General features: G+C 46.0%; 1 pseudogene; it reads right to left on the reverse strand.

Moving 5' to 3' along the window:
* Positions 1 to 1,983: 1,983 nt before the first annotated feature.
* Positions 1,984 to 7,677, reverse strand: LOC119337519 (annotated as a pseudogene).
* Positions 7,678 to 16,338: the final 8,661 nt, after the last annotated feature.

Here is a 16,338-nt window from a genome sequence, read left to right on the forward strand (position 1 = left end):
CATCGGACGCCGAGCCTCCACAGCGCCATGCCACCGATCTCCGTCGCCAAATGAGTGAGATGAAGTACCGCTCCACCACGGCATGTACAAGGTGAGGAAGGGCGAGGTCCCCATCGGAGACACGGCCGAAAGAGGAGCATAGCAGCCACGAGACATACTGCCCGGAGCTGCGACACGGTAGATCAGACGGGCCGCCACCAGGAACCAGACAAACTCGCCATGCACGCCCAGCATCCCCATGCCCAAGTCGGCGCCTCCAAGAAGGTGACGACGTTGTGGCGCCGCCGCTGCTTAGCCACAGGGGCTAGGGTTTTCACCCGGGCGCAGGGGAAGGGAGGAGACAGGGGAGGTTGAGCCTCGGCGCCGCCACCAAGGAGGAAATGGCGTCCGGGACGCCATCGACGCCGTGACCGCCACCGGAGGCCAAGGGTTTCCCCCAGCCAAGCACCCTGCCGCCACCTCCGAACCAGCCACAACATCAGCAGGCGCGTGCACGCCGGAGATCCAGGCCGGCCGGAAGTCATGCATCACGAGCAGACCAGAACGCCTCAGATCTGACGATGGGAGTCCGGGGCCTCCCCGCGCCACGACCAGCGCCCACCAGGACCTTGCTGCCCGCGCAGCCGAGGGGACCCGGCCTACCTCACCTACGAGCACTCCCCGCCGCCGGAGGAACACCGTCCGCACCAGCGAGGCCGCCGCCTCAGATCCGGGCCCTCACCACCGAAAGGGAGCGGCCAGAGGCCTCGCCGCCGCCCTCACAGGCAGCCGCACGGGGGCCCCGGCGACCGCCTCCGGCAGCGGCGAGGAGGAGGGGAAGGGGAGGTGGCGGCGCGAGGGAACCCTAGGTCGCCCCCGAGTCGCCCTCGGGAGAGCCACAAGATTCAGTCCTCCGGACATAAAAAACCTACCACGTACTCGGTTACAACTAACTAAATAATGATGTCAAAGTAGAAAATTTCGCTAAGCAAGATACTACTACCCAACACATGAAAAAGTGCATGCCCACAAGATTATAAACACTGACCCTACAGTTCTTTGAGAATTGTTGGCTCAGATGGCAGAGGCGGATGGCACACCATGGCCTTCAGTTTTCTCCTCATCCTCCTCCGTCGATGACGATGACGATGTGACCTGGCCTTGAGAAAATGATACTGTTCATCTATCTTGGTAATAAAAGAAATGATATGTAATTGTACATCACTTTCTTAATTTATGAATAATTGAGAAAGTGATATCCATGGAAAATATTCTTGAGGGACGAGGACTGTCAACAATGAAGAGATGGGGTCCCACTGGAAATAATACCGAAAAAGGGTTTTCCCCCACTTTGTATTACAAAGCACCAACACCGATACAAAGGAACGGGCGAGAAGCACAACAAGCCCAAAGGAAAGAGAAAGAACAAAGAAGAAGAAAGAAATGCCAACAACGGCAGCTCGACAAAGCGCAGATGACCTGCCACTGCTGCGCCCACTGGAAATAATCAGTATCGCACAAAACTAAAGGACATACAAAATCAACCACGTATTTTGGTTAAAACTAAGATAATGATGTCTAAGCAGAAAATTTTCTCCGGACAAGAAAGATACTGCCCGATACATAAAAACTGTGATTACCGAGAATTTATTAATAAAGGTCCCAACGAGAAAATCTGTCGGCACACATTATTGTGATACCAAAAATATATACTTGTCTCCATGCCTTTTGGATCGATCTGCTTCATGCACCCTGCAATTTTGTTCATCTCTTCAGACTCAGAATGATATTTTAACTGGCTGTTGCTAGCTCTGAAGACTGATGAATCTGTATGCCTGGAGCAGTTGGGGTGTTCCGTTGGGGCCGTCACGGGCGGGCCATTGTTTCAGTTTGATCTTCTTTAAAACCGCAAACGCATGCTCCCACTATTAAATTTCACTAATCTGGATCATAAAACATGCATAGTTGAATGCAAGAATACTTCTAACTGGCTGACTAAGGCCCTGTTTGGAATGTCGTTTCTACTTTGAATACCCTTGTAAAAGTTACAGGCCACCGTCCGTCGTTTTCATTTCCGCCCGCAAATCGCTCCTGGCCGGTAAGATACACCCGTAAGAAAAATACATCTGTACTACCTCTGTAAACTAATATAAGAGTGTTTAGATCACTAAAATAGTTATCTAAATGCTCTTATATTAGTTTACGGAGGGAGTATTTATTTACACCGATTCCAAGTGCGGCCTAAAACTAAACCTGAAACAAGCAGCTAGATACAGTTGCATTTTGTCTCTTTGCACATACAGAAGAATGCAGTGAACTCATCGCAGTTCCTGACATTTTCGAGATCGACGGCACCAACGGCATGCTGAGGTCAGCATCCACCGACAACCTGCCCGATGTCGGGATCGCCTAGGAGTACAACTGGAAAATGCCTTCGGCGACTCTCAGATCGGAACGCTGTTGCCTGCCTGCAGGCCTGAAAACCACACAATATCTCTGAAGCCCACTGTCATAAAACATAAGCATATCTCTGAAGCCCACTGTCATAAAACATAAACATAAACATAAGCATTATTCCGCAATGGAAAAATAGGTGAGCAAGTATTTGTTTGTACAAGTTCAGTAGACTAGTCACCCAGTATGAGAGGGGCATGATTAGGTCTTTTCGTCCGGGAGGCAATCACATAGCATGTGCTCTGTTTAGTTCAATATAAGACAAACAGTGCAAGTCAGATAGCATACACGCATGAAGTAATTGTTAAACACCACATCTGCTCTTCTGCTGAGGTAGCATACCTGAGTGAACATATCTTGAGCACTTTGACATGGCTGATGCCTTGAACTTCCGTGCCTCTACTTACTGGGCAAGGGCAATGCAGCTTAATGTGATCTACAGCCTCCTCACTTAATGGGCAAGGCGGAGTATTTCATACATGCACTGTTTGTTACAGTTCCTGCTACAGTTTGGCATATGCATTTTCCAGCCAGGAAAGATGATGAGCATCGATCAGGAGCAGGCAACACAGCGAGAACAGCGAGCAAAATGAGGATCAGGGCATTCCTCTGAACTTGCAATTCAACGGGGCAATTAAAAATCTTACCTTGTACTGACCATTTTCAAGTGGTTCTTCACAGTGCATACAGAAGTTGATAGCTTCACTACAAAACAGTATATATTAATATACCTAGTGCAGAGTGCAAGGGCAATCAACAGCTTCAGACATATATGATGGTCAGGAAATAACAGTGCATGCAGTATGAACAAGTCAAAACAGCAGTAGTGCTGTTATACATAGTCATACAGAGACTGACAGAGTTGCATCCTAGAGAAAAAATACAGAGAGTGGCAAATAGGCATACCACAAATCGAGTTAATAAGTAACCTCTTTTGGGCGTGGCAACAAAGGAAATACTGACAGAGTTTTGACCCCATAAACACCGACTGTGCAAAGGCAGACTGCCGCCGTGCCAGTTGAAAAGGAAATAGCACAATGATATAACAGCCTGTAGGTGAACAGAAGTGCAAATACAAGATCTCTTTCTGGGATGATAGACAACAGTGTTGAAAGCACTTTCTGGTTACTGATATCACAACTCAAGTACTCAACATGGGCACAGGGCGTCTGATCCTGGCAACAACATCGCAAAACAACACAGGGCAACAATTATCACTGATCCTGGCGGGTTTTGCAAGAAAATGGTTCTACTCCAAGTGATCTTTCTTGCCCATCCGTCTGTATGTGCTGGAAGAATCCCGTAAAGAAGCTTTCAACGTTTGCAGACATACTTCCATGTCTTCGGCTTCAGCAGCATAGGCCTTGGCTTATCTGTACAGAGTATTAATGTAAAAACTTATACTCAGGTAAACATTATTAAAGAATAAATTAATATAAAGGAATACTTAGCTTGCTCTGTTTTTCTGTCGTACTACTAGTGAAGCTATTATCATTCTAAATAGCACATTTAACACCCACTAGCAAGTAATGATAGAGAAGGTAATTGATGTGTGCTTACTTCCATAAAGATGCGCATCTATGTACACCCACTGGATGCCACCCAGGCGTCGCTGCAGACTTCCAGGGAGCGTCTTCATACCAGGGCAGTCTCTAATCCAAAGACGTTGGAGTGATGAGTATGCCTGCGGCACATCCGGTAGGGATGACAGAGAATTGCAGTCCACAAGCCGGAGGTGTTCCAAGGATTGGAGCTCGGGAGAGCGGGATTCCAGAGATGTCAACCCACCGCAGTTATAAACTTCTAGTCTCTTGAGGGATGGGGGGAAATAGAGGACCCCTGTTAAGCCATCACAATTGTTTAATGATAATGCTTCTAAACTGGATGACCATTGATGAATCGATGATACTGACTCTCCCTGTTGCTGCATCCTGCCGGATGTGAACTCAAGCTTACTGCAATAAGAAATGTCCATTGTCCTGAGAGATGCAGGTAAGTTGAAGAGCTCAACCAAGTTTTCACAGCTCCATATCCTCAGGAACTCTAGACGTGGCAGGAGCTGACTGGTCTCTGATGATGTTGATGGCTCAGCAGATGCTTGTGCATATCCAGTCAAATTATCGCATTCTGAAATCAGAAGCTTCCTCAAGGATACCAATCCTTCGAACAATGTTTCTGGCCAATGGACGAGCGCATGGCACCTCATAATTGACAACTCTTGAAGGTGTACAAAGCATGCACACAGCTCTGTTACACATATACCTGACTTAAAGTCTCTTAAGACCAAAACTTCTAGAGGAAAGTTTTCATCATTCCCATTCTCCCTGACGTTCACCACTTCTCTCAAACTATTCTCAGCCCCCATCGAGGTTGTATCTGTACTATGGTCAATGCTAGTCAGTTTCAGATTGGTCAGTGAAGTCATATGTCTCTCTACCCACAAGAACAACTCTACCTCGCGTCCTTCCATGTACAATACACTGAGCTTTGGAGATTTAGCTGTAGTTGTCAACTCTGGGCATTTCTCAATATGAACATTTTTTAGCTCACGGAAGGTCGGATATCCTGGCAATGTTGTCAACTTCCCACAGCGGCTAATAACCAATTTCTCAAGCTGAGGGAACATCTCTTCTCTGTGCATCTCATCATTATCTATCTCCCACCATCTTTCCAAAGAGTGAAGAGCATCCAACGTAAGCTCCTTTAGTTTTGGAAATGCGGAACTTTTATTATCACAGTCACGTCTGAACAACCATTGCAGTTTTGTACATTCAAAAAGATGGATCTCAACAATGTTTTGCAACATAGTCATCCATGTCGGGAAGGTGGTGGCTCCATATGAGTGTATCCGTATGGCATGTAGTCCATCATGAGGTTTGAGATTCTCAAGCACTCTTGCATCCTCTTCAAAATAATTCCATCTGAAGGTCCATGCTAATGTCAGTTCTCTTAGCTGCTTGTTCACGAGGTTTGCCGCTTTAGCATCATCTTTTGTCACGTTCTCCAGTTGTCGTAGCTCCAGTTGACCACCAAGGTTTAAATTTCCAAGCTCTCTCACATTACTGCAACTAGAGCCACTACCTGCTACAAAGCATGTAAGTGTCTGAAGGGATATGAGTTTACTGAGGTCTCTTGGCATGCTCTTCAGCTTTGAACAACCATGAGTGTAAAGGTGACGCAGGGTAGTCATATACTTCATTTGTCTCGGAAGTGTTTCAAGATATTGACAACCAGAGAGGTTAAGCGTTTGCAGGCTGTAAAGAATGCTCATATCTTCAGGAAGTGCTCTGATAGAACTTGTTGAGAGATCTAGGTACCTCAGGTGATGTAGATGTTTTTTGGTTTCAGCGAAAACGATCTTCCACCTGAACGAAGTTTTAATGCTTGCAAAGAGGTGTATTTTGATAGATGTTGCAATGACCTGCTCATATAGGTATCACATAGAAGTGTTTGGATGGCTGGAGAGCTGTTCTTCAGAGAACTATTCAATTTTTTTCCTGGGTCCTTGCATGACAAAAATAAATGCCGAGCTGTGCTTGGAAGCCACTCACTCTAAGTTGGTTCCTCAGTTGTGACAACAGATTCAATCTTGGCCGGCTCCTTTGTTGCCAAGGCACACTCCTTGTCCATTACAGAAAGTGCAACATCATGCATAAGATCGTGAATTTTACATGTAGTTCTGGAATAACACGAGCCAACGCATTCAATTTCCTCAACCGTGGCTTGGATTTGCTTCACATCCTGAAAGAATGACCTTGAGGCCAGCTCATGGAAAATTTGTTTGCCCACAGTTTCAAGACGAACTTGCTTTTCCTGGATGAAGCCATGTGCAATCCAAAGTTGGATCAGCTTGTCCACATCAATCTCGTAATCTTTGGGAAATACAGCACAAAAAGCAAAGCATTGCTTCATATGTGATGGCAAATCGTTGTAACTGAGCTTGAGTATTGGTAAGATTCCTGTCTCCTCGGTGCAAATGTTGTTTCTGATTGATATAGCCTCCCATTCTTCCTTAAAGGTCTTGGTACACAGTAGAGAGCCTAGTGCTGTTGCAGCTAAAGGAGAGCCAGCACATCTCTCCACAATCTTATCAACCATACCCACCAACTCCGTGGGCCTTTCCTCTGCCTTCTTGAAACGACTGAATGCTGTTGTCTTGATGATTTTCTTTATGAATTGATCTCCCAAAGATGTTAGATTATAGGCTTCAACACCACCACCCATTTTTTTAGCCACTCTTTTATCACGAGTTGTTGTCAAAACCACACTACCCCTGCCACCATGTTGAAGGCAGGCCTTGAGCTCATCCCAAATATGAATTTGTCGTTCCCAGACATCATCCAATACAAGGAGGTACCTCTGCCCGCTCACTACATCCTGAAGGCAATCCAGTGGTGTCTTCTTGGAAGCAGCTGCTTCGGTACCTGGATCCTTCTTCTTGGGAGCTGCTTCAACTATACTTTTAGCCAGAGAATCCACATCAAAACAGTCAGAGACACATACCCATAGTAGCAAATCGAAACGCTTCTCAATTGCAGGTTCATTGTAAACAAGTTGTTCTAACGTGGTCTTGCCCAGACCACCCATTCCAGCGATGGGAATAACCGTGACAGCTTCATTGTTAGCTTGCCCAACTAGTCTACTAACAATTTCCCTCTTATCATTGGCTCTGGATTCATTGATGACTTTCTTGATTTCCTCTGGGTCAGTGCTAGCATGATCCGTCCGCCGCAACTGACTGGATACCGGCGGCTGTTGCTGATACTTAAAGCCAAAGACATTCATTTCGGTCACAAGGACCTCGATGGCCTGCACAATCTTGCGGAGCTTTCTTCCCATCCTGTTACGGAACACAAAACAGTTGTGGGTGGGAAAGAGTTTTACCGCATCGAAGCCAAGCTCCTTGTAGTGCCCCTTCCTTTTTGCTTCACGACGAAGTGCCTCATACAGTCATACTTGAACTCGTCAAAGACTTCATTCGCCTCGTAAGCCACCTTCTTGACGGCCTGGAGCCAGGCCGCTGCCCCTTCTCTGTGGGCTGCGGCCTGCTCGGCGTCGCCGATGATGTCCAGGATGGCAGGCAGTTTGCGCATGAGGATCTCATGTTGCTCCTCCATGCCCTTCAACACCTTGTACTTGTTGAGGAGATAGCTGGATGCCTTGTCTGTCACGACTTTGAGCAGTGGCCCAACCACCATGGTGGCCATCACCTCCGCCATTGGAACGCCAAGGACAGGACTCACACGAATACAGAGAAGCACAAGTGCAGCGCAATGTGGCTTGCTTCTTGCTTGGTTGCTAGGAGAGCGCAGATAATAAGATGATGATGTCGACAATATTTGAGTGGTGGGGAGCTCCGTACCACATACATCGACCAATGTCGATAATATTCGTGTGGTGGAGGCCTGGAGGGCATGGATGAGCTCCGGATCCCATCCGTTGACCGGCGCCTTTTTTATTTCATGTATAGAGCAATATTTTAAATAGCGTGCTACAAAATATAGCGAGACCCTTCTCTAAATGCTACACAAGTTATAGCGCGCTAATAGCGTGCTATATTTCAAAATAGCGTTTGCAAAAAAAATTAAATATATCTAGAAATAAAGTATTTAAGCAACTAAATTTTTCATAGGAGCAAGCAATATATGCATCTAATAAAAGGAGTGAGAAAGCTAGTGGGAGAATCTGATAAAAGGAGTGAGAAAGCTAGTGGTCGTGGGTTGGTTTTGGCCTGCTGGGCCTGCTGGGCTGTGCTTATTTTAGTTTTGCATGGTCTGCACGTTATAACGTTACAACGTTACAATGTTATAGCGTGTGTAGCGCGCTAATTACGCGATTAGCGCCGTAGCGTCCGATTTTGCCAAAACGTAACGTCTCCCTTCCAAATATACTATAACCGCGTTATAACGGCGAAATAGCGTGCTATTTAATATACTAGAAGAACGCCCGTGCGTTGCAACGGGGCCACATTAACTTTAAGAGTTCAATATTACGACATTGGCGACCTTTTTTACCATCAAATCCTCACACACACAGACACACACTCTCCCTCCCTCTTCCTCACTCTCTATCCCCCTCTCCCTCTCTCTCTAACACACACACATATCTATCTTATTGGGTACGGGACCATAATCCATCTATTTCACACATACACGCTAGTGCATAACAATATGGATTATGTGTATTATATTTGCCACCAGAACTGAGGGAATTAATTTCATGTAAATCGACCAGCCACAGCTTCAAGAATACGCGGACGAGGTGGCTCGGGTCGGCGTCGGCGCTGTCCAGCGCGGGCCACGGGCCTGCTTCCAAGTGCACGTGAAAATGCACGTCTTCACAAATATTATAACCAGATGTGAGAAATCACATGCATAGAAAAGACATTCTGATAGCAATCCAAATACCATACTCAATTGAATACCTAACCTGGACAATACTCTTATTTCTATGCGCCAGAAAAAATGGAATAGCAAAGCTAAGTATGCCTACATACGCTCAGATTATATATAGGAATCTTGGGTGAACAATTGCAACAAAGCACTAAGCAGCGATAAATTTAAATAAAAAATCCATTAACTATGCAGGCAGCAGGCTTGTTACAACATAGAGAGATAGGAAAATGTCACCTCCAGTAATGTAGCGCAAAGGAGTGGAACGAAGCATGAATGAGCGGTTGTCTGTTCTTCTCCATGTACATGGATCAGCAGTAGAGGCCAAGTATATAAGTACTTGACTGAACTCCACTCTTCGTGTACGGAGAGCCATGTCACCTTCTCGCCGCTGCAGCATGGGAGGACGGCTGGTTCACGTGACCCTCCAGCTGGGGGATCCATGGTGGCTGACCGTCGAGCTCGAGGCAAAGAAGTTGAGGGCAGCAGTGGCGAGATCCATGCCGTCCAACCGGGCGAAGAGGAGGTCGCCGGGGAGGGACACATCGGCAAGATCCGGTCACCACGCGACCTGAAGAGCAACAGTGATCTCCACAAGCTGTAGGCCGACGGCGTGCTCCATCCCCTGCGATGGGGTGACCATGGCGGTGGCCACAGCTCCTCATGCTCGCCTCGATCTCGACGACACACCCTTAGTGTAGGAGGTAGCAACGACCTCGACGAAATCATGGCCTCCATCCGGGAACGCATGAAGGACCTCGGCCCCGTCGCTACTCCTCCCGCCGTAGCCGCACGCGGCAGCGGACCGTGGGTAGGAGGGCAGGCGGCGTCGCCTCGGCTGACGGCAGGGAGCAGCGTTGATTTCGGGTAGGTGGCATCGCAAGGACGGCCGTGGCCGCGGGGAAGCACCCCGATCATGCTGCCAGGCCAATCCTTCTCCTCCGATCCCCTATCCCCGAAGATTGTGCCGCCGCCCCGGTCGTGTTGTTTCCATATATTATGCCATTTTTTCCTGTACCTAAACAAACGCGGGCGAGCGGATGGCAGAGTTTTGGTCCGTCCTCTAAAATTACTAAACGCACTTTTGGTGAGGATTATTGTTAATAAATGAATTCAATCATGTCACTCTAAATAAATGGATTCAATCTTGTGACTCTAATTACTTCGGATTGTTATGTGCACACTAAGCGGGGTGCAGTTAGGAAAAAAAATGTTTTCTAATTAAAGTGATTGAGTGATTTGAGGTAAGGTTAATTAATTTAGATTTGATTTTTAGTGATTGTTAGTAAAGTATGATGCGTCTTTAAAATCTTTTATTTGTTTCCTTAAAATCTATTATTTGTTTCTTAAAGAAATTTGCAATAATGGAAGGTATCGGTTGATTTGGATAAGTTAGTAAATTTAGATCCGTGATTGCGTGCACGTTTGGAAAGTGCTGATTTGTAAGGAAAGAGCTGAGGGGTAAATAAACCGGTGAATAAGAAACCAACATCGAAAAAAATCTACGACGGTTAACCTACGAAAAAAAACCGGACGAAAGTGGTGGGACGAAAAAAAAACTGGAAGCGAGACTACCAACTGCTCCATTAGGAGTAGAGATTGGTATAGAGTGACGAAGGCGATAATGGTGTGAGCGGAGAAGAACGAGGGTGGCGGCGCCATGGATGCTCGGACACTCCCTCTCCTCCCCCCTGTCGTGCCTCCTCTCCTCATAGCTCCACCGCCGGCCTCGAAAAATCCAAACTTGATTGCTCAATCCGGGTGTAGAAAAATGGAATCGCTACAAGAATGTATGGCGGAGAAGGAGGAGGAGGATTCCGGGTGTGCGCTTCGTACCTCGGAGGCTCGGAAGCAGAGGCCGCATCGGAAGGGGATTCCGGCCGGCGTTCCGTCGATTTTGGGGATTCCGTGGTAGAAGATGACGAGACAGTTTTTTTTTCTTTTCTTCATGGGAGCGACTAGATTTCTTTTAAGAACTTGGGGAACGACTAGTTAGGCCCACTAAGCCCATGGCGGCCACCGGAAAACCAAAAGGCCAGTTAAAGCAATGCTGCACATACCAAGAAAAAGAAAAAAAGCAATGCTGCACACCGGGCAACCAAAAGTTCGAAATAGAATTCAAAATTTCGTTCTGGGATTTAACAGCAACCGAACAACCATGTGCTTTAGTTTTGAAACTACGAAAATAATTCCCAGGTACGTAGAAGATATTTCCCAACGATATATTTTGCAGTGCGTAAATAAGTGCACAACCACGATTAGTGAGAATTTATCAATTGCGATGTCCCATTGAATTTCTTCTCAACAGAAGAAATAAACTGTTGTGCAAAAATAATCATGTGCATCGAAATGTGTTTGCTTAACTCTACATGAAAACAAGATTGGCACCAAAGATACGTAAGGAAAAAAAAAGAGGACTGAGAACAAAATGGTAAGACCTAGAAAATCTTGCCGATAAAAACCTGGGAAATATGACGTCCTGCTGATAAAAAGCAGAGAAAAATGATGTCCTGCTGATAATGGCTACAACATTCCACGAGATATGTTGTAGCATATTTTCGTGTTGAATTACATAAAGTCACACGTGGATGAACACGTTATTAGCAAACATAAAGTGGCACCCAAAAGGCATCCTCTGAATATATCCAATTGAGATTCTATTTTGAACCCGTTGGTAAGACAAGTCAAATGGGAACTACACCCTCTGTTCCTAAATGTAAGACGTTTTGGCCGTCCAACTTGAACTGCCAAAACGTCTTACATTTAAAAACAGAGGTAGTACATCATATCTTGAGAGAACTCAAGCCAGGCCAGTAAGAGTTTAAAGGATTAGCAGTGTATACCAGAGTTGGCAGCAGCAGCAGTACATGAATAAGTGCAGATTTAAGTTGGACTGAGCTTAATTCACAAAAGGAAGAAAGAAAAGGACTAGCCTTTAACTTCATCTTAAGCGTCTTGCATCTGTTTTCAGAATGCAAAAACTCAACCCAATGATGGACCAGTAAACATTTGGCGAAAATAATATTGTTAAGGATTTCATAAGTGCGGACTATGAGGGGAAATCAACAGCTTAATATAGAGATAGCAGCGAGCAGGTAAGTCAAAATAAATAGACAGACCAATAGGTCGGTTCACAAGTTACTCCTTTTGAGATACAATTTCGTATGCACACCTGTGTTTAAGGCCCCGTTCGTATTCTCTCTGCTCCTCCACTCCGCGGAGTTGGTGGAGCTCGGTGTTCGCAGCTCCGTTAAAGTGAGGTCCGCTCCGGGAGCAGAGTTAAGAGAGCGGAGAGGAACCGAACGCTCCCTAAATTCCTGCGATCGCAACAGGAAAGACCTGCCCTTTCCATGGAGCGCCGATCAGCAGCAGCACAACAAGAACAGAGAGCACCCACTATGTCAGCGAGGGTAGAAATGGGGATTAAAAGCCCGAAGAAGAGCAGAGCTTCTGTCTCCGCCTCTTCATCCCTTCTTCACTTCATTGAGTGGATGATCTTGTTCGGGACTACATCTGCGGTACGTAAGGCACGAGCGAGTTGCTGTGCACCCGGCTAAAGCACCAGTGCAGTGGATGTCTTTCTATCTTTGCTTGCCACCAATCAAATCCCCCTGTAGTCTTTACATGTTTTCCTTTCTGGTTGATCTGATTCATATATTCTGCAATTTTGTCTTCTGCACAGGCTTCAGACTGATGTTCTCAACATGTCCATAGTTCTAGTCGGTGGAGGTGAAACTCTCGATGAACATCATAACATAAGAAACCAAAGTTCCACATCTTCAGTCACAGCTGAAATTTGAAGTGGTTCGCGATGACACAGTATTCTAGAAAAGTATTCCCGGTGCGGAGTATCAGGGGTAATTTGTTCATCAGCTTCAGATACATATGATGGTTACTAAATAACAGCAGCGCTATTATACGTGGCACACCGAATATTTGAATGTAAATAGTAGCACTGCTACACAGTCGACAGAATTTTGATAAAAGCTGACGGTTGTCCATGGCAGAACGTTGCCGTGCTTGTTGGAAAATATATACTACTCCCTCCGTTCCAAAATAGATGACCCAACTTTGTACTAACTTTAGTATAAAGTTGAATCATCTATTTTGGAACGGAGGGAGTACAATGATTGTTTGAAAAAACCAATACTACAGTGGCTTGACCGTAGGTAAAAACAGGTGGCAAAATACAATCACTTATTGCCATGGTTTTAAATAGCCCGCTATAGCTCCACTATAGCATATGCTATAGCGTTTAAAAAAGGTCATGCACTAAGAGTCTTTTGTCCAAACACATGAGCAAACGTTTTAAATAGCTCGCTATAGCACCGCTATAGCACGCTATAGCATTTAGAAGAGGTCGCCGCTAAGAGGCTTAGCGCGCTATTTAAAACATTGCTTATTGCACAAATGAGATCTTTTTCTGGGGACAGAATGATAGCTAATAGTATTATAGGATAGCTTTCTGATTACTAATGTGGCAGTTCAACATGGCAACAACTCCACTCCAGGTGATCTCTTCCCCGTCTATTTGTGCTGCGAGAATTCTGCAAAGAATCATCAAATTTTATTAATCCACCAGCTCATTCTTGCATTAGAAAAGAACAATTAAAGGGTTCCAGCAGCATAGGCATGTTTTTAGATTACAAACCTGCATCACAACTTCCATACTGGTATTCCCATGATTCTTTTTGTAGCTCTCTAATCTCTATAGATGGCATATTTCCACATCTTCGGTTTCAGCAGCATAGGCTTATCTGCACAGATCAATAATGTAAAAATTAGAGGATTGATATTAATAAATTGAGAAATGATGATTTTTTAGGTTAAGTAACATCTAATTTGCTCCAATTTTCTGCTGTGCGACAAGCGATGCTATTATAATCACCTAACTACCACATTTAATACTCAGTTACTCGCTAGTAAGGGGAAATAGAGAAGGCAAATTTCTGGTGTGCTTACCTTTATGATATTTGGCATCTATGTAGACATATCGTATGCTGCCCAGCCTTTGCTGCAGGCTTTCAGGGAGGGTCTTCAGCTCAGGGCAGCTCCTAGTCTTAAGACAGTTGACAGATGAGTATGCTTGTGGCCCATCTGGTAGGGATAACAGAGTATTGCATTTCAAAAGCTCGAGATGCTCCAACAGTGGGAGCCCTCTCGAGCAAGATTCCAGAGATGTCAACCCATGACATGAGTCAATTTTTAGTTGCTTGAGGGACGGGGGAAGATGGAGAACCCCTGTTAAGAAATCACAGCTCTGTAATACTCCTAAATATTAGTTCTCCTAAATGCTCTGCCAGGCCTCCTAATGATGATGATGACACCTCCAGTATATTAGATGATCCTTGATGATTGGACGATGCTAATTGTGCCTGCTGCACACTCCTGCCAGAGATGGACTCAAGCTTACTGCAGTCATCAATTTCAATTGTCCTGAGAGAGGCAGGGACGTAGAAGACCTCAACCAGCAGAAGCGGGATTGGGTCAGGTTGGATCGATCTGCAAAAATGGAGAGAGGAAGTCGCGGATCCGATCTGGCTGAGGGGAATCAACGCGAAGTGGATCTGCATGCATGCGTGTATGGTGATCCCGTCTGTGTGAACTCACGCTGATTCCACGCGTGTGTGCATTTGATTCTGATTTGAAGTAAAAAGGAAAAAAAACACCCTCCGATCCGCTAATCACGCGCGGCCGTCAAGCATGCTAGCTAGCTAATTCTGCCGTTGTACGTTTCGGTACGTGCGCTTAGCTAACTTTTTTCCCCTTTTTTTCTTTTTTTCTTTTTTTTTGCGGGTGAAAGAAATTTTTATTTCTCACACATAAAGTGCCTGGGCATTACATAAGTCTGGTACCTCATCCGGTCCAGATCCCAACCACACAACCGTACGTTTATGAACTCTACCAAAGTTTGCAAGATAATGGCTCGCACCGTTCTGCTCTCTATGGATATGAACTAGCTTAACCTCCCTTCCTCCTAGCATCAAACGCCGAATCCGATCGACAAGCATGGCAAAACGAGATCTATCCCTCGTCGGCGCTAGTATCACATGTGCCGCCACCGCAAAGTTCGTCTCCATCTCAATAGGCAAGGGGGTCCATTGAAGTACCAAGTTGAGCCCCTCCATGCAGGCCTGCAGCTCGGCCTCCAGAGGATCCGAACACATCCGGAGTTCTCTGCACGAAGAAAAAATGATATCGCCCATGTCGCTCCGGAGGACCATGCCCGTACCAGCCTCTCCATTGTTGGCATTAAATGAGCCGTCGACGTTGAGCTTCGCCCACCCCGTAGCCGGTCGAGACCAGCGCAGCGGCGTGGTTGGTGCAGGAGCCTCATGCTGCATGGGCCGGGTATGGCCAACAACATCCACCACCTGCTTCCCCTTGATCGGATCCGCATGAGGAGAATTCTGAACGCCCACCAATGAATCAACGTAGCTGACGAGGAAGTTCTTGGACACTTCGACTGGTGGTGGCTTCTTGTGGTGCACCATCTCATTTCGCACATACCAGCATCGCCATAATGTCATCATGAGCTCCATCCTCTCCGTGTCCGGCAGCTCGCATAGGGCTTGGGCTAGCCACTCCGTCCCCTCCCGACGGAAGGAGGTGATAGCAGGTATTCCCCATTGGTCCGCCATAGCTTGCCAGAGTGCAACCGCCATTGGGCACCTGCAAAAAACATGGAACATGTCCTCCGGCTCCAAGGCACAGAGAGGGCATACATGCACTACCAAGCTGATTATTTAGCTGACCACTAGGGATCAAGCCCTAACAAATTGACGCAATTACATGACAAATCTCATCCAACTCCATCACCGTATCGCAAGCTTACGAAGTAATTACTCACTCCCGGTGATGAACATCATGAAATTGTTGATAAAGAAGGGTTGTTGATGACGACAACGGCGAATTCCCTTCTCCGGAGCCCCGAACGAACTACAGATCAGCCCTCCCAATGATGAACAGGAAGTGACAGCGGCTCCATATCGTAAAAACGTGATGAAACTTTTTCTCTAATTTTTTCTCCGCAAGACGGTATTTATTCAGTTGGAATTAGGGTTAACGAAGGTCTTTGGGACCCACGAGCTCACAGGGCGCCCACTCGTGGTTCCTTGGTGGCCCCTTTCCAGTAGGTCTATTCGCCAATAATTTTAATATATTCTGAAAATATTCTCCATAAACTTTCAACCCAAACTGAGAAGTTCTATTTCTGCATAAAAATAACACCATGGAATTCTGCTGAGAACAACGTCAGTCCGGGCTAGTTTCATTCAAACCATCCAAATTAGAGTCTAAAAAGAGACACGAGACACAAGAGACAAATAGAAAAGTGTTTGGGATGTATCAGCACACGAGACACAAGGTTTACCCAGGTTCAGACCATCCTACAAGGTAACATGCTTCGAGGCATACTAAAGGTGTGCTCGCGCCACCTCTTTGGACTGGACCACACCGTACTCCACATTGCTAGCTTTGCCTTGTCGCCTAAGTAGGTGCGACACCTCCTTTA

This window comes from Triticum dicoccoides, chromosome 7B, assembly GCF_002162155.2.
Source record: "Triticum dicoccoides isolate Atlit2015 ecotype Zavitan chromosome 7B, WEW_v2.0, whole genome shotgun sequence".
Lineage (NCBI taxonomy): Eukaryota > Viridiplantae > Streptophyta > Magnoliopsida > Poales > Poaceae > Triticum > Triticum dicoccoides.